This window comes from Panulirus ornatus, chromosome 18, assembly GCF_036320965.1.
Source record: "Panulirus ornatus isolate Po-2019 chromosome 18, ASM3632096v1, whole genome shotgun sequence".
NCBI classification, from domain to species: domain Eukaryota; kingdom Metazoa; phylum Arthropoda; class Malacostraca; order Decapoda; family Palinuridae; genus Panulirus; species Panulirus ornatus.
This window is the reverse complement of record NC_092241.1, coordinates 35,484,797-35,505,076: the sequence shown is the minus strand read 5'-3', so window position 1 is coordinate 35,505,076 and position 20,280 is coordinate 35,484,797. Positions and strand designations below refer to the sequence as shown.

Genomic DNA, 20,280 nt, shown 5'->3' with positions numbered 1-20,280 from the left:
TGGAATAAGCTGCCAAATAAGATAGTAAGTGCAAACACCTTACAATGTTTCAAGCAGAGATTAGATGTCTGCATATAGGAAACTGGGTGGGTTCACATCTCGTATGGGTCAAAAGGCCTAGTTCGATTTCCTTCCATTCATCTATTCTTCAAACAAAACATCCCTGACAATGACAGGATCTTACCAGTGGAAACCAGAATTTGGCAAGAAGGTGCCGCTGGGACGGGAAGTAAGACCACAGTTCTTGCCTAGAAGAGACGCGCGTCAGGAGAAGACAGAGGAAGACAGAACATACCGGGACATGATAGGAATGGGAGAACAGGACTTTTCGAATACGATGACCTGAGGAAGGGTGGCCAAACAGTAACTGTTGAGGTTTGGAATACATGGTCATTATAGGAAACGGTGGGTAAGGATGATGCTTGTTGGGTCAAATCATAAGGCAACAGGTTAGAAATGATAAGCTTCGACAAGACAAGACGTTGGTTGACATGACAGAAGAACACAAACATTTCTGGGACCCTATATATATGATAACAGAACCATAAGACGAAAGAACTGAAGCTGTGTAAATGGACTTCTTAGACCAGACAGGGAAAATGTGATGGGACAGATTACGAAATGAAGTTAACCGTGACAGGAAACTGATGGAAGGTGGGGTTTTAGAAGACAGCATTTACATGAAATGGGACAGAAAAGAAGAAACTTCTCGGAACAGAGCAGGGAGGCTTCTGATGAGTTGACAGTATATACGAGGCCAACACGACTATATGGAACAGGTAAGTCGGATAGTAGGACTTGTAGGGACACGAGAAGTTTACGTGGAGCACAACTTCCTGCGGAACCCAGCCAGATGCGGCAGTTCCTCTCGTAATGACCAGTTCTGAGCTTCCGTCAGAGGCCTCTGTACTACCTAGCCTCACCTAGTTCTTTTGCTCCGCTGGACACCAGTCTGCGTTACGACATACAAGAAATATACTGTATTACATTATTTAATTTTCTTATGTTAGCTGAGATGGTACAGGCAGCTGAGGCCCTAATCAAGGCCATTCCATTAACGCTACATATACTATATATATATATATATATATATATATATATATATATATATATATATATATTCATCTATATATATGATTATTACACTAAAGTGCACTTGGGAACTTATCGTGTTTCATTTTCCCCGTGGACTCATAGGAATATATATATATATATATATATATATATATATATATATATATATATATATATATATATATATATATATATATATATAATCTGATCTAGGTACCCATTGTATCAACCAACCCCTAGGGGTGGATGAACAGCTGTGTTGCCTGTGGACCAATTGCATTAACCAGGATTCGAACCTATGCGCTCTACCATGGGCGGCCCGTGAATGCTTTAAGGTCAGGAACGCTAACCGATACACCACGGGCATAATCAAATTTGGTATGAACCATTATGGTAAGTCTTGTTTACAATGTGAAGTATATCATAATTCCTATTTCCACTTCCTCGTTTCTGAAGTAATAATTACATAAAACAGCACAATTACACAAATTAACTATAGTTTCAAATAAAGGGTTCACAAATAGTACAGTATGAGCCTATATTCTTAGGATATAAAGACAAAGGGGAAGCATAAGCAGAGAATTGCACATTCACGTTCTTGTGCAGTGCACCAGAGCAGCAGTCAATTTCAGTATTCAGTCTACTTCTATAATGCAGGACACGAAGGTGTTGCAGGTTGTAGCCGGGACTGCCAAATGGATCACACAACACTAGTACTAACGCTCTGTCAATATGAATCAACATCTAATCCTTTCAAAAGTGGACAATTATATTTGAGTGGATGTATAAGGATGAAGCCATTTCTCAATTTGTTCCTGGTGCAATCTCGCTAAAGCAGGAAAAGGCGAGCAGTAATGATTATATATATATATATATATATATATATATATATATATATATATATATATATATATATATATATATATATTTCTTTCAAACTATTCGCCATTTCCCGCATTACCAAGGTAGCGTTAAGAACAGAGGACTGGGCCTCTGAGGGAATATCCTCACCTGGCCCCCTTCTCTGTTCCTTCTTTTGGGAAAAAAAAAAAAACAAGGGGAGGATTTCCAGCTCCCGCTCCCATATATATATATATATATATATATATATATATATATATATATATTGACACGCGCTTCATATCATCTGATCAAGTTCTTCATTAAGTTCACCTTAGGCATATAAAAAGGATAGACCTCTCTACTTCCTAAAAAAGCAGATCAGTGGCACTAGGCCTTGATTCAGGTCTAAAGCGTACTGGTTATCAACATATATTGGTATCAGAGGAAAATATCTGCCCTTAAGTCCAGGAGAACATAAGGCTAACTTTATAGCATAAACAACTGCACTCCATATTTGCTACGTTGTTTTTTTTCTTTCATTTTACGGAAAGAGAGTCAGTAAAGAGAAAATTACGTTACTTAAAGATTTACAGATCTTCAACGACACATATTGAAACAGTTGAACCCTTGAAAAAAAAAAATTAAACCGTTGGAATAAAATTCTTAGTTATCTAGAAAAAATTATGAACAACTTCGCGAAAATTTATACAAAAGACGGAGTAATTTTAATTACAAAAATACACTCAAAATCTTTTTGAAAATTAAAGGCATAACTTCCAGTCAACTGTAATCATGTAAATACAATATGTTCAAAGGCGTTAATGTATCGTTCATTCGTTACAGGTTACGACACATTCAAGACGAGCATCTTCATATAACTGACGACCATCTGGAGGCACACGCACAACGTACCCACATTACGTTTCTCAGCCACTCGTAACGATGCATTAAAGTGTTCACATTTGTATCAGTGTCTCGCTTCTCGATTATAATCATCAGCTCCTCCAGTACGGCCCTCATAATACAGTTATGACCTCCTAGGTGATAAGAATATATCTAATATTGGGATTTATCAAACTTCTACTGATCTGTCTATTGAAATAACTGATATCACAGAATAATTTACTGATTATGTCGTTTTAGAAATCACGCCTTCATATATATATATATATATATATATATATATATATATATATATATATATATATATATATATTTTTTTTTTTTTTTTTTTTTTTTTTTATACTTTGTCGCTGTCTCCCGCGTCTGCGAGGTAGCGCAAGGAAACAGACGAAAGAAATGGCCCAACCCCCCCCCCCCCATACACATGTACATACACATGTCCACACACGTATATATATATATATATATATATAATTATCCCTGAGGATGGGAGAGAAAGAATACTTCCCACGTATTCCCTGCGTGTCGGAGAAGGCGACTAAAAGGGGAGAGAGAGAGAGAGAGAGAGAGAGAGAGAGAGAGAGAGAGAGAGAGAGAAAAAAAATATACTCCCCTCCCGTTTATAATTTTCCAAAAGAAGGAATGGAGAGGTGGGTCAAGTGAGAATATACCCTCTAAGGCTAACTCCTCTGTTCTAAACGCTACCTTGCTAATGCGGGATAATGCGAATATGTATAAAAAAAAAAGAAAAATTATATATATATATATATATATATATATATATATATATATATATATATATATATATATATATATATATATTATTATTATTATTATATTATACTTTGTCGCTGTCTCCCGCGTTTGCGAGGTAGCGCAAGGAAACAGACGAAAGAAATGGCCCAACCCCCCCCCATACACATGTATATACATACGTCCACACACGCAAATATACATACCTACACAGCTTTCCATGGTTTACCCCAGACGCTTCACATGCCTTGATTCAATCCACTGACAGCACGTCAACCCCGGTATACCACATCACTCCAATTCACTCTATTCCTTGCCCTCCTTTCACCCTCCTGCATGTTCAGGCCCCGATCACACAAAATCTTTTTCACTCCATCTTTCCACCTCTAATTTGGTCTCCCTCTTCTCCTCGTTCCCTCCACCTCCGACACATATATCCTCTTGGTCAATCTTTCCTCACTCATTCTCTCCATGTGCCCAAACCACTTCAAAACACCCTCTTCTGCTCTCTCAACCACGCTCTTTTTATTTCCACACATCTCTCTTACCCTTACGTTACTCACTCGATCAAACCACCTCACACCACACATTGTCCTCAAACATCTCATTTCCAGCACATCCATCCTCCTGCGCACAACTCTATCCATAGCCCACGCCTCGCAACCATACAACATTGTTGGAACCACTATTCCTTCAAACATACCCATTTTTGCTTTCCGAGATAATGTTCTCGACTTCCACACATTCTTCAAATATATATATATATATATATATATATATATATATATATATATATTTTTTTTTTTTTTTTTTTTTTTTTTTTTTTTTTTTTTTTATACTTTGTCGCTGTCTCCCGCGTTTGCGAGGTAGCGCGAGGAAACAGACGAAAGAAATGGCCCAACCCCCATACACACGTACATACACACGTCCACACACGCAAATATACATACCTACACAGCTTTCCATGGTTTACCCCAGACGCTTCACATGCCTTGATTCAATCCACTGACAGCACGTCAACCCCTGTATACCACATCGCTCCAATTCACTCTATTCCTTGCCCTCCTTTCACCCTCCTGCATGTTCAGGCCCCGATCACACAAAATCTTTTTCACTCCATCTTTCCACCTCCAATTTGGTCTCCCTCTTCTCCTCGTTCCCTCCACCTCCGACACATATATCCTCTTGGTCAATCTTTCCTCACTCATTCTCTCCATGTGCCCAAACCATTTCAAAACACCCTCTTCTGCTCTCTCAACCACGCTCTTTTTATTTCCACACATCTCTCTTACCCTTACGTTACTTACTCGATCAAACCACCTCACACCACACATTGTCCTCAAACATCTCATTTCCAGCACATCCATCCTCCTGCGCACAACTCTATCCATAGCCCACGCCTCGCAACCATACAACATTGTTGGAACCACTATTCCTTCAAACATACCCATTTTTGCTTTCCGAGATAATGTTCTCGACTTCCACACATTTTTCAAGGCTCCCAAAATTTTCGCCCCCTCCCCCACCCTATGATCCACTTCCGCTTCCATGGTTCCATCCGCTGACAGATCCACTCCCAGATATCTAAAACACTTCACTTCCTCCAGTTTTTCTCCATTCAAACTCACCTCCCAATTGACTTGACCCTCAACCCTACTGTACCTAATAACCTTGCTCTTATTCACATTTACTCTTAACTTTCTTCTTCCACACACTTTACCAAACTCAGTCACCAGCTTCTGCAGTTTCTCACATGAATCAGCCACCAGCGCTGTATCATCAGCGAACAACAACTGACTCACTTCCCAAGCTCTCTCATCCCCAACAGACTTCATACTTGCCCCTCTTTCCAGGACTCTTGCATTTACCTCCCTAACAACCCCATCCATAAACAAATTAAACAACCATGGAGACATCACACACACCCTGCCGCAAACCTACATTCACTGAGAACCAATCACTTTCCTCTCTTCCTACACGTACACATGCCTTACATCCTCGATAAAAACTTTTCACTGCTTCTAACAACTTGCCTCCCACACCATATATTCTTAATACCTTCCACAGAGCATCTCTATCAACTCTATCATATGCCTTCTCCAGATCCATAAATGCTACATACAAATCCATTTGCTTTTCTAAGTATTTCTCACATACATTCTTCAAAGCAAACACCTGATCCACACATCCTCTACCACTTCTGAAACCGCACTGCTCTTCCCCAATCTGATGCTCTGTACATGCCTTCACCCTCTCAATCAATACCCTCCCATATAGTTTACCAGGAATACTCAACAAACTTATACCTCTGTAATTTGAGCACTCACTCTTATCCCCTTTGCCTTTGTACAATGGCACTATGCACGCATTCCGCCAATCCTCAGGCACCTCACCATGAGTCATACATACATTAAATAACCTTACCAACCAGTCAACAATACAGTCACCCCCTTTTTTTTTTTAAATTCCACTGCAATACCATCCAAACCTGCTGCCTTGCCGGCTTTCATCTTCCGCAAAGCTTTTACTACCTCTTCTCTGTTTACCAAATCATTTTCCCTAACCCTCTCACTTTGCACACCACCTCGACCAAAACACCCTATATCTGCCACTCTGTCATCAGACACATTCAACAAACCTTCAAAATACTCATTCCATCTCCTTCTCACATCACCACTACTTGTTATCACCTCCCCATTTACGCCCTTCACTGAAGTTCCCATTTGCTCCCTTGTCTTACGCACCCTATTTACCTCCTTCCAGAACATCTTTTTATTCTCCCTAAAATTTACTGATAGTCTCTCACCCCAACTCTCATTTGCCCTTTTTTTCACCTCTTGCACCTTTCTCTTGACCTTCTGTCTCTTTCTTTTATACTTCTCCCACTCAATTGCATTTTTTCCCTGCAAAAATCGTCCAAATGCCTCTCTCTTCTCTTTCACTAATACTCTTACTTCTTCATCCCACCACTCACTACCCTTTCTAAACAGCCCACCTCCCACTCTTCTCATGCCACAAGCATCTTTTGCGCAATCCATCACTGATTCCCTAAATACATCCCATTCCTCCCCCACTCCCCTTACTTCCATTGTTCTCACCTTTTTCCATTCTGTACACAGTCTCTCCTGGTACTTCCCCACACAGGTCTCCTTCCCAAGCTCACTTACTCTCACCACCTTCTTCACCCCAACATTCACTCCTCTTTTCTGAAAACCCATACTAATCTTCACCTTAGCCTCCACAAGATAATGATCAGACATCCCTCCAGTTGCACCTCTCAGCACATTAACATCCAAAAGTCTCTCTTTCGCACGCCTGTCAATTAACACGTAATCCAATAACGCTCTCTGGCCATCTCTCCTGCTTACATAAGTATACTTATGTATATCTCGCTTTTTAAACCAGGTATTCCCAATCATCAGTCCTTTTTCAGCACATAAATCTACAAGCTCTTCACCATTTCCATTTACAACACTGAACACCCCATGCATACCAATTATTCCCTCAACTGCCACATTACTCACCTTTGCATTCAAATCACCCATCACTATAACCCGGTCTCGTGCATCAAAACCGCTAACACACTCATTCAGCTGCTCCCAAAACACTTGCCTCTCATGATCTTTCTTCTCATGCCCAGGTGCATATGCACCAATAATCACCCACCTCTCTCCATCAACTTTCAATTTTACCCATATTAATCGAGAATTTACTTTCTTACATTCTATCACATACTCCCACAACTCCTGCTTCAGGAGTATTGCTACTCCTTCCCTTGCTCTTGTCCTCTCACTAACCCCTGACTTCACTCCCCAGACATTTCCAAACCACTCTTCCCCTTTACCCTTGAGCTTCGTTTCACTCAGAGCCAAAACATCCAGGTTCCTTTCCTCAAACATACTACCTATCTCTCCTTTTTTCACATCTTGGTTACATCCACACACATTTAGGCACCCCACTCTGAGCCTTCGAGGAGGATGATCACTCCCCGCGTGACTCCTTCTTCTGTTTCCCATTTTAGAAAGTTAATACAAGGAGGGGAGGATTTCCGGCCCCCCGCTCCCGTCCCCTCTAGTCGCTTTCTACGACACGCGAGGAATACGTGGGAAGTATTCTTTCACCCCTATCCCCAGGGATAATATACATATATATATACATACACACACACACACACATACACACACATACGCACATACACACACACACACACACATACATATATATACATATGAAAAATGTAAGAAACAATTTAGAAAACAAACTTTTAGCTTAAAATGAATGAAAAAATGAATGTCACATAATGGTTCAACCTCTGGCTATGGAAAAGGAAATGTACAATTTATTCACACAAACGTCAATAGCAACGTCAATATATATATATATATATATATATATATTCGACTGTGAAACTGCAAAACATGGTAACTGAGCATGGAATGGTGTGTGAAAGGAGCAAGTTGAGAGTAAATGTGAATAAAAGCAAGGTTATTAGATTTAGCAGATTTTAGGGACAGGTCGGGTTGGTGTGAGAGTTTGAATGAAGATAATTGGAGGAAATGAAGTCTTTTAGGTATCTGGAAGGGGGCTTATTAGTGAATGGAACCATGAAAGCGGAAGTGAGTCATCAGGTGGGTGAGGGAGCAAAGATTCTCGGAGCACTGAAGAATGTGTGGCGAGGGACATTGTTGAGGGCAAAAATGGTTATGTTTGGATATATAGTTGTCTCATTATTTTCACATGGACGCGAGGCATTGGCTATAGATTAGACTGTAGCAGAGGACTGTAGGTATGTGGGAAGTTAAATGTATGAGGACATTATGTAGTGAGGCGACTTAATCGAGTAAGTTATAAAAGGGTAAGAGAGATGCGTCGTGACAATGAGGGTGCAGTTGAGAGAGCTGAAGAGGGTGTGCTGAAATGCTTTGGACATATGGAAAGAATGGGTGAGGAATGGTTGAAAAAAGAGGAAATACATGTTAGAAGTACAGGGAACAAGGAGAACGGGGAGACCAAACTGGAGATGGAAGGGTGGAGTGAAAAAGATTTTGAGCGATCGGGACCTGAACATGCAGGAGTGTGAAAGGCGTGCACAGGATAGAGTGAACTGGAACGATGTAGTATACCGGTGTCGACGTGCTGTAAATGGACTAAGCCAGGACATGCGTAGTGTCTAGGAAAGGTCTGCAGGGGCTGGATGTCGATAGTGATCTTTGGTAGTGTACATTACACATGACAGCTAGAGAATGTATGCGAGCGGATGCGACCTTTATTCGTCAGTTCATCGTGTTACCTCAGTAACGCGGAAAAAGACGATCAAGTGTGAAACTTCCATATATATATATATATATATATATATATATATATATATATATATATATATATTCTTTTCATCTTATAAACCCGAAAACCTTTCTGTGAGGTCTCTGCAGCATCGAGTCTGCACTCAACGCAGAAAAGAAAGAAAAAAAAAAAAATGCGTACTCCTTGGATAAAGATTCTCCCACGAGAATGGACTTCTTTGCGATTACTGAAGATGAGCATCCTACCGAAAGTAACCTTTCGCTTGCGGTGTAACTTCTTGCAGATGGAGTTCGGAAGATTATATATATATATATATATATATATATATATATATATATATATATATATATATATATATATATATATATATATATATTATCCCTGGGAATGACAAAAAAAGAATACTTCCCACGTATTCCCTGCGTGTCGTAGAAGGCGACTAAAAGGGGAGGGAGCGGGGGTCTGGAAATCCTCCCTTCCAGTTTTTACTCTTCTAAATGAAGGAACAGAGAAGGGGGCCAACTGAGCATTTTCCCTCTAAGGCTCAGTCCTCTGTTCATGACGTTACCTCGTTAACGCGAGAAATAGCAAATATATACATCAATAGATAGATAAATGAATAAAGGTTTTGCTAACTAATGCATGAAATGTTGTTACGTAACCAGAAATAATTTATCAGTGGAATGCTAAGATTATTCGCCGTGAAGAAACACATCCAGTTATACGAGACTAATATCCGTGCCTGCATTCCTCACGTCTTATTTTCAATCAGAAATCTTTCGCGATATATCATTGTGATGTAGTTGATGTTCACTTCTTCACCCCCGCTGTACCTTTCCTATATGTTTATAAATCTTTGCTTCTCTCCTGCAAAAGCATCCGAGAGACAAACTTGCACAAGAGACCCAGCTTTAGTCTCTCATTTACCTGTGTATATATTCTCAGGTATGCTTATGGTTTTTCACAAGCACAGCCACAGTTACTCCTGGAAATCTATTTAAAAAAATCGCCTTCTTCTGCCTTTCTTAAGTTTCACAAACTTCCATCCCTCACGATATCTTACCCGTTTCGTTAATTCCCTTAACCTTATGCCCTATTTCTTTGTTTATATCAGCTACCATCCTATAACTTTTCTTCCTCAAATTTCGTTGTGTCTACCTTTATCCATGTTCTCTGTTAAACACGACATGTATCCTTCTATATCCACGTGTTGGTCTCAAGATAATGGGAGGCTGACATTTCTACGACGAGTCATTATGCCTAGCTGGGCACAAGGGAATCAACTAGAACGCTATATGTGAAAAGCACGTGAACAATTTCCTTATTCTTACATTATTTGCTACCTTATACTTGCAGAATTTCTCAACCTTATACTTACATAGTTTCTCTACCTTATACTCACAATTTATCTACCTTATATCTACATAATTTCTCTATATGACAAGATGATTTGTTACAGCTGATGAAGTTAAACAGTTACTAATATTAGCCTGGAGGTTGTTTTAGACTGACTGAATTACTGCATGAAGAGGTGCATTTAGCACTGCTGAATATTTATGCCACCAAGGGAGGATACGAACCCACAACCCTATAATAATCCACCATGGCGGAAGTGTTTAATGGGGAACATCACTTTACGTTAGAATCATTAGTTTCCTTTTGTTCCCGGTTAATAACATCTGTAGTATTGACATTTATAAACCTTCTCCTACGTTGAAAACTTTATGAATAATGCTTTTAATAAAGTGAGCATATATATATATATATATATATATATATATATATATATATATATATATATATATATATATATATATTCTCTTCCTCTATATTTCTATCATTTCTAGCGTTAAACAAGTCCGCTAGGTAACCTTCTATATTCATGAACCAGTTACATATAAAGTTTTTCACAGAGTGCAAAGCAACTTAGAGGTGATGAGAGAAGTACTTCCTGGCATTACTCTATCAAGCACCCTATTGCACCCTATTAAGTCCTTAAGTAAACACATCTCAAGTATGAAATAAGAAGCTCCACATGGTTGAACCACGCAACCCCTCACTCTATGGCTTCCCTTTGGCGGAGTCTGATGGAACGGACGCTGGCAGAACCGAGGCAGACGGACCCGCGAGCAGGTGGTATTGTCCCTACCTACCTACCCACCCATCCACATACAGACCTATCTACCTTCGCGAGGGGAACAAAATTCCCCTTCGTCAGTTCTAGCTCCCTCCTTCCTCTCGTATTTCAGCCTTTAATGTAAGATGCGAGACACAATTAAGAGTTCTCCAGACACTGACTACAATCAGAGAGCACACGCCGCTACTCGACATTAAGGCACAAGGGAAATATATGTCATAAATAAGGGGAGAAATTGGGGTAAGGGGGGAGGAACTTTTCACCCCTGAGCACGTCAGCTGTGTAGCGACTGGCGACCCCAGCTGTCTGCTGACACGTGTCCTAGGCTCAGTCTGGGCAAGTCCAACGTCATCCACAGACGCATGCTTGAAAAGAGGTTGCAAAGCTGTGATTAACAGAACCAAATTGGTCAATGGTTTGTTGGTTGTTTGGGCTTTAGTTCTATCAACTGCCCAGGGTCATTAAGGCCGTGAACGTCAAGCTACATCCATCAACCGAAACATCTTTAACACCTTCTTCAGGTGTTAAAGATAATTCTAAGACCACAAGTGTACACTCTCACTATACATGTGGCCCATATGGTCAATGAAGACTGTTAAAGGTTATACAGCATCGAGACGGATGACAGTTGATACAAATAAGGATATTATAGTTGATATATATGAGCAAATTATGTGTAATTTCCAATGAAATGACTAATCAGATGCCCATTACAACATTTTATTGGTAATCATCATTTCTCCTCCAGGAAGGAAGTCAGCAGACAGACAACATCCTCATGACAAGTTTGATGATATAACTAGTGATTATAGGGACTGTAAGGGTAACTATGGATACAGAAGTAGAATCTGATTACAGGGATCATGAAAATAACTACGGACGTAGAATTAAGAGTTCCATGTTTTAAGCATGTTCATTACCTATGTCGTCAAGAAAAAACATAAGTGGCAGAAGTTTCGATCACACAAAGATAATCATGGGAGATTTTGTTTACGATGAAGTAGATGACTACGTTAGTACATATATATCGTAACGTAATGAAATTTATATCTGATAACTAGTTCGAAAGATGTATAATGCAAGCTCGTATTTTCATGATGTGCAGCGTCTATAAAAGATATGAAGCAAAAAAATTCTAAGACACAACAGACATCTTGTAATAGACCTGATTACCCACGAATAAACACGACGTCAAAATAATATGTATATTCTAACCATCGTTGTTTTAGCTCAGGGGAGAGTTCTGACCACCGTATCATGTTATCGCCATAATATGAATTTAATGTTTCTGGACTCGTAGCTCAAGATATACAGATACTTATCAAAGAGCAGTTTGAGGTATTATATATATATATATATATATATATATATATATATATATATATATATATATACATATACTATCCCTGGGGATAGGGGATTAAGAATACTTCCCACGTATTCCCTGCGTGTCGTAGAAGGCGACTAAAAGGGGAGGGAGCGGGGGGCTGGAAATCCTCCCCTCTCATTTTTTTTTTTAATTTTCCAAAAGAAGGAACAGAGGGGGCCAGGTGAGGATATTCCAAAAAAGGCCCAGTCCTCTGTTCTTAACGCTACCTCGCTAACGCGGGAAATGGCAAATAGTTTAAAAGAAAAGAAAAGAATATACATATATATATTACTAATTTATCTAAGGGATTACAATCGTGCGAGCCAGAAACGGAGACACAATTCCCGTAGAGTTCGTCACAAGAGTAGTCATTCCCTTCCTTTACACCTTGACCAACCGTTCTCCAGAGTGGAAGGTGACCAGTGGCCAGGTGCTGGGTCCTCCACTGGAGGGTGGGAGTTGATCAGTGGCCAGGTGCTGTTTCCTCTGGGGTCAAAAGTGGCCAAAGACCAATTACTGGGTCATCTATGGTGGGAGGTGACCAGTGACCAGGTGTTGGGTCATCCACGGCAAAAGGCGACCTGCATCTGGTGTTGGTTCCTCCAATGTGGGAGATGATCCTCAATACGGGTGGGAGGTAGACGCTGGGTCTTCCAGGGTGAGACGTGACCAAAGACCAAACGCTGAGTCATCTAGGATGGGAGGTGACCAGTGACTAGGTGTTGGGTCCTAAAGGGTGGGAGATGACCAAAGACCAACTGCTACGTCATCTAGGGTGGGAGGTGACCCGCACCAGGTGCTGGGTCCTCCAGTGTGGGAGATGACCCACACCCAAGGTGGGAGGTGATCAGTGGCCAGTTGCCGGGTCCTCCAGGGTGAGGGATGACCAGTATCCAGGTGTTGGGTTCACTTTATCGTAATATTGGCTTATTTGTGTCCTCACCCTTCGAAAGGTGTCTATTGTCTCTCCTCTTTCACTACACGGCTTTCTTAAACTATTTTTTCTAATGCTGGTTATCAGGATGGATGACACGTGTGTAAATGCCACTCTTCAATGGTAAAGACTATATGTTTCACTTCTGCATTGTCGATATTGGCATTCTTGTCACGAACATTTCTTACGAGACTGAGGACATATGACGGAGCGTTGCTTTGAATATTAACTTGTTGGTCGACTTCAGTGACAATGTTCTTTCATCTTTAATATAATGGCTTAGCAGCCATTTTAACAAGTATAGAGGTTTTTGGATTAGAAAATGGTTACATAGATTTCTTACCTTATCTGGCTTGGTATAGGATGACGAGGGCACTGCAGACCACTGGTGTATCCTAATATAGCTGTATCCTGCTTGCACAGTGTTTTATCACACGTGAGAGTAAATCAAGACTTGAGTTCGGGGTTAAGCTATATCAACAAGAATTAACCAAGGTTCGCGATTCTTTTTTTATGGTCTTTAGAACTAGTTTCTTCAATATGAAACTCACAGTTTTAAAGGTCCATCCCACAGTGTCAAGATAGACTAGAATGCTGTAAATCCGTGAAATGATATTGAATATTTTGCTGTGAAACTAAAGGATTTCTTGCATGACTTTACATGACTTGCAGTCCCGGCATCTCGCGCTAAACTTTAAGTTGAGCTCACTTCTTGGTCACGTTGAAATCACAGAGTTCAGTCCACTGGCTGAATTTACCATCTTATGGAATACAAACGCAATATCGACGTTGGAATTCACATACGATATTCACCTGAGAAGACTAGAGTGAACATACATTCAAGTCCTGGAAAAGACGGCAAACGGCACAAACTTCTAACACAAGAAACAACAACTGCAATTTTGACTGTCCTTCAGAGATTCTCAAACATATTCAAGAAACTATGTATACACACACACTGAGTCACTTTGTTAGTCCGTAAGCTACCCGCCACATATGATTTTACACTGCGTCAACCAGACCACTGTAAATTAAGAGAGCGGTCACTCCGTACAGCTTCGCTACTAACTGTTTACCGAGTGCTGCTCCGGAGGTGGATCACCTCTGGTGTAGGGCTTATCTTTCCAAACACAACATGGAACCGTTTCACGGAACCAGAGGATAATAAATCCGTTCTGGAATGACTTCCTGAACTGAAATCATTCAAATATCTATGGAGAACCAACGGATAAAAGTCTCCTCAATATCCCTCTGAGTGGTTAAGAGACTTTTCAAGGGCCAAGTCTTACGAGCAGGCTTATCCAGTGGGCACTAAGGCACTAGGACACGGACAGGATCGATCTGATGGGACTGCAAGAGCAATTGTAACGCGCGACTTGCCGAGCGAGCGGCTGCCACGCAACTGTGTGAAGAGAGCGGGTCCCCACGACCGCCCTGGAGTACGCTGCTCGACCCGCCTCCTTCGCCTCGCATGCACCGCCCCTGCCCCAGGGGCCCGCCCACGCTTACTTCCCCCCACGACCCGCCCTATTCCCCCGTCACGCTTCCCAGCCATTCTACCAGACACTCACACTGCCAGAGTCGCTCCAGTTGACTTCAATTGCCTCTTATGCTTCATGCATCTTTCCTTTTTCATAGCCTTCAAATGCCTCTGGGTGGAAGTGTATCTGGGTCGGGATTATATAGTCATGCAGTAATTTCTGGACATGTAAGGGCTAGTAGTAGTCTCAAATGCAGGTAGTGGCGCTGGTGCGGGCGGCAGTGAAGGGATACTGGGTGCTGGAATGAGGGAGTGCATGTCGCGTTGTAGTTCCGCCCTCAAGCAGTCGGCCACTTACCCTCCCACCCCCCAGTCACCCTCCGTGACATCCGGGAATGAAGGAGTGACGTCAGCATAGTTCCCGTCCCCCCGCGCCAGCAGCACACAGTAACCCCACGAGGCGCCCTCCGCTCCACTCCTCCATCAGCCATCTCCGCCGCTCTCCCCATCGTCGCAATCTGTCGCGCCGCCCTACTAACAGACTCCACGTCAACTAGGAAATTAGCATCCGAGTATGAAATAACTTTAGAGCAACGTTTTAAGCCAAGATTTTTAATCAATGTTCGAATTGGGGGAAAAAAAAAGTAAATTACGTCTGAGCACAACACTTCGCATTCTCATCAGTGCTATGATGACTTATGATGTCCTTTTCGACAGAGTGATCCCGTGTGTTTAAGTAACACATCCTCTATCAGTGTAACTATAATGAATTATTCTATTTGTCCAAAGATAACGTTACTTTATGACCTGCTTCTCAAATACCTTTGTCTTTCTCCTTTTTTTCTATTTCACTGGCCATCCTTGATCATCCCCCTCAAGCCTACAATGTATGACTAATTTCGATTTATGTAAGTAGTATTTATTACCGTCACCATTTGAAAAGTAATTTTTCCCAGTGCTGTTACCAAACTACTGCCATACTGTCACCTCTGTAACCCAGTTTTGTGCCCATATATGTTATCACCCCATGTAAATGAGCCATACTTTGTCCCATCTCTCTTGTCACAACTCTGTCAATCTGAGACTCTCCTTTTGTTATCACAGGAGTTACTATCAATGTCTATCTTAGCTTCCTTTGCTTCGTGTCTGATTTTGCTGCTGAAAGGGATACTCTATCTAAATTCTAGAAACTGTAAAGACCTGTCACCGTTTGGTTTCTGCATCTAAAAACTTACTATGGAAAGGAGGAAGAGTCATACGAAAATCTTCTCAGTTACCAGTCCATTCTCTGTGTTTTACTTGAAAAGAAGAAAGTCTGATATGATCCCGACAGTGTTCGTGTAGAACCGATAATCGGTTTGACGAATGAACTATATTCTAATATTCTAAGTCGGCAGCTTGGTCCCAGGAGTCACTCGGTATCCCTCCTGAATGGTGAACTTCCCCAGCTGCCACCCCTCCCATATACTTGTATCCCTTGACTTGGAAAGTCCAATACTGTCCAGCGATGCACTTTCTGCACAAGACCCTGGAAACATACCCCAGTACATGCGTCTATGACAACTACTATTGCCATACTTTAGTAATTCTGAGTTTGAAAGAAAAAGAATTACATATGGAACGTGTTTTCTCTTATAACGAGAGATGGAGGCTCCGAGGAGACTTCAATGCTAACGGATAATAATCCAATTTTTCCTTCTAAAACAGATTTATGAAAGTGAATATTTCTGTAATTGGAAGTATGATATCAACATTGAATATCTATTATAAAATGTTGGTAAACCGTTGTTAACACTGCATAACAACAATAACTGGGAATCGACACCACCAAAACAAAAGTGAAAATCAAAGATACAATATCTACATCTGCCAGATGGCAAGTCCCAAAAGGAAGTCCTAACCACCTGCAAATGTATATTACATATCTTTCCTTTTTCTTAAGCCTCTTAAAAACAGATGGTATAAATCCAAGCTCTACCTCTAACAGAACGTAAAGGTGAACGTTTACCCTTCGCGTGGCGACCACGGAGGGACTCATCCTACACTAAAGGACTAAGTAGCATTTGTTGTTAATATAAACAAGTTCACACATCCATGAAGAATACTTCATTTTCATTCTTCATACTATATTCTAACAGTGTTAATGCTGACTTTTGACAATCCCCTGGGATGCTTCACTGGCACGTTTCATGGTTTCATAGGTTTGAAGTTCCAGTTTATTATGGAAACTTAGTGCATATTTACCTCATTTGAGGAAACATAGGTTGTAGCAGGGGGTTTGGTTCGGTGAGCTGAAGGATTTTTCGGCATACCGTCATCCCCCTGACAACACGCAACCAGTGGAAGGTGGCGCTACCAGCACACTCAGGGCTCCCTGGCTGGCCGGTGTCTCTTGGCCAGGACAGTCTGAGTATCCAGTGACGGCCAGCTTGGCCAGCACAGGGGTGGGGGACTTCCCTTCTTGCTGTCCTTGTCTTGGCAAAGACAAGCCAGGCATCCAACGACAGGCAGCTTCCTCTACTCAGATAAAGATTCTCTGGTCTGCTGTTCTCATCCTAGCCCGGACATGGATTCCATTCACAGGCAGCTTGGCCATTACATCCGGGGATTCCCTGTTTGCTCTATCCTCACCCTGGCCCGAGCAGTCCTCACACCTGGTGACGGGAACCATGGTTCGTACACCTGGGAAAGTCCTGGCCGGCCCCTCCCTACCATAAAAGGGTCGACCGCCAGTGATGAGCAGCTCTGCCAAACCATTTATGGCAGCAATGCATCGTAATGACGGCCAGAGCCTTTTAAACCTCCTTATTTGAAAGCTATACACGTACGACAGTGATAACATCTATACCAACGGTATTCTGGCCTCATGGTCCTTAGCAATGTAGTGGAGTTTTTTCTCTTGACTTGTATAACTAATAAAACGTCTGTGTAACTTATTCAGGTTTATGATTATATAAACAAAATTCTACCTTTTTTTTTTGTTTTCGGGAGCTCGTAAACGGGAAGTATTTACCAACACACGGGCGATCCCATATCATGATTCTTTTTTTCTATCTGCGACTGCTGGCGACTTCTCTTGCCTCTCCCACACGTTACCGGGGAGGCTCGGCCCCACGACGCTCAAGGACGGCCAGTCACCCGTCACCATCCTTACCACGACCTCCTCCCCCACGCTGCAAGTTCGATACACAGCGGTTGTGTGTCCTAACGACCTCCAACACTAGATGTGTTCTGCAGTAATGACCATCAATGTTACCATACCAGTTTGCAGCTACAAATCACCCGACCTCATACCACCGTTACCCCTTCCTTTGAAATAGGACCTCCGAACATAGAAACACGATCGCGTCCTTGAAGTGATCAAGATAGATGTTTACAGAGTTCGGGGACACAGTATGTGAATAATGTTAAGGACTGTTTTCTGCGTAGTAAACACGGTGTCCCCAGCCTTCCTGTCGCATAAGTATCGTCTACAATATCCTTTGTTATGTCCAGGTAGTGTGGCAATCTTCTGTTTATTACCCTGGTTGTACACATGAGGAAATATTCATCTATTTTTTTTACGGTTCGAGAGAATTCCACTGTTTAACTAAGGACTGAGCGTAAGTGAGGCAAGAAACACGTTGTCTTTAGTTCAGCATTCATAGGTTCGTCCGTAAGAATAGATGTAATACAGTGTGAGCGGCACAATCACAAAGGTTAACTTGATAAATTAGGTTTCGTTAACAGACGAATGCAATTTCAGGGCAGTTCACTCGGTCTGTCAAAAAGTTACATATGCAATGCAGTCTACCACATGTTTACATGATCATCTGGATGTTCAGCGAGGGTGATATCCACTTTAGTGATTCAGTGATCTGCTAAATCAAAAGTCTGGTTTCAGTAACCCGATCCGCTCTGTAAGCATCAAAAGGTAAGTCAAGTGTCAAGCAGAGATTTAATTTTTTCTGCAATACCATCCAAGATTTTAATATACAAAATCTGAATATCGCTGATGACCGAGATGTGAAGGAACGTGGACATGTGGACAGAGGTAGTAGCTGTAAAGGATATTCATATTCAGCGTGAGGCACTGGACGGTTCCTACTCTGATAATCTAACTTCACGTGGTTATTATGTTAAGGCTGTGCCTTTTGGATAGACTGAGAAGCAAGATGTTTTATATTATTACGATTGGATCAACACGCTGTCTTACATTGGCTAATTTTGCATTAATCTTACCGATTTTACTTGTACCGTTCTGTGGAAAATAAACGATTTTATTTCACCATGTACCATACAGTGATTGCGATGGAAATTCTTGGCGTGCGATATATATATATATATATATATATATATATATATATATATATATATATATATATATATACCAACCAAATGCCGTCACTAACTAAAGAATAAACATTTACCTTTTCATCAGCTTAATCAGACGCGATCACTACAACGATCCTATTGAGATATCTTTTTTCTGTCTCTAATACAAATAACACAATACAGACCGAGGGATACCTATAAAACTGAGAATAGGATTGCATCATGTATTCATTATGTGGAAACACGTCATAACACATTCCTAAGAGGGTAAGATCATTCATATATTCATAATTAAAATGACCACTTTATCCCTATCACAGACCCAGGTAGTCCACCACTGGTGAGGAATGGGGCTCTCGCTCTTTTATAGGACTATTTACCTGAAGAAAGACGATTTACTGGAGGATAAAGGCGACACACAGAGACAGTTCCTGGCAATGAGTCTCTAGGGAGCATGAGCGATGCCTCTCCCCAACACGATTAACACGGCGCGTTGGTGATGCGCAATGCGTTGCTCTGGCCTCCACTCATTCCGACATTCGAACGCCTCTGGTCTTACCTAGAATAATTTCTTGAGACTTGTAGATGGCCCTTGAATATCTATCAATCGTAACGATTCATCCACTAAAAAGGAAATTGGAATAAAGGAAGCACTTTATACCGTTAAGACAAAGACACAATAGATTATGAAGTAGAGAGAGAGGGACCTTGAAAGTTATGATTTATGGGTCTAATTATGAGGAATTCAATACCAACGAGGCCGGAAGCTATATATCTAATACTATGGATAAGGCATCAGGGGAGTTGTAATTAGCATGACTTGCTCCATTTCAATATCTATGGCTTTCTGACCCACATCTCTACTGACTCTCCGTCCACTTTCTGAGCTTTAGATATATTCTGCTACAATCAGGTGTTTATCCTCCAGCAGGAACTGTTTAATATCTTCTCTCCAAATGTAGCGCGGGATCCTGTAACGTACCGTTGGTCCCAGTTGACTAGGTAAATCGATAACAGATCGAGAACAGAGGATCCTCACACCAGTCCGGGTAATTAACTGGACCACACGCAGATGCTTTGCATACCGACCGACCTCATTTATAGCTCTTTAACTTCTGAGTGGCAGGTTAGCCACAACCCGCTGTGTGGATACTGTTTGGCGGAGCTGATAA

General features: G+C 41.3%; 1 protein-coding gene across 10 annotated transcripts in view; it reads right to left on the bottom strand.

Annotated features, from left to right (window-relative positions):
- LOC139755028 (paired box protein Pax-2-A-like) overlaps positions 1 to 14,703 on the bottom strand; it is a 231,974-nt gene extending 217,271 nt beyond the window's left edge. For all 10 annotated transcript variants that reach the window (XM_071672971.1, XM_071672970.1, XM_071672979.1 and 7 more), the window contains exon 1: positions 13,658 to 14,703. The gene's annotated coding sequence lies outside the window, so the exon portion shown is untranslated. The remainder of the gene's footprint in view (positions 1 to 13,657) is intronic.
- Positions 14,704 to 20,280: the final 5,577 nt, after the last annotated feature.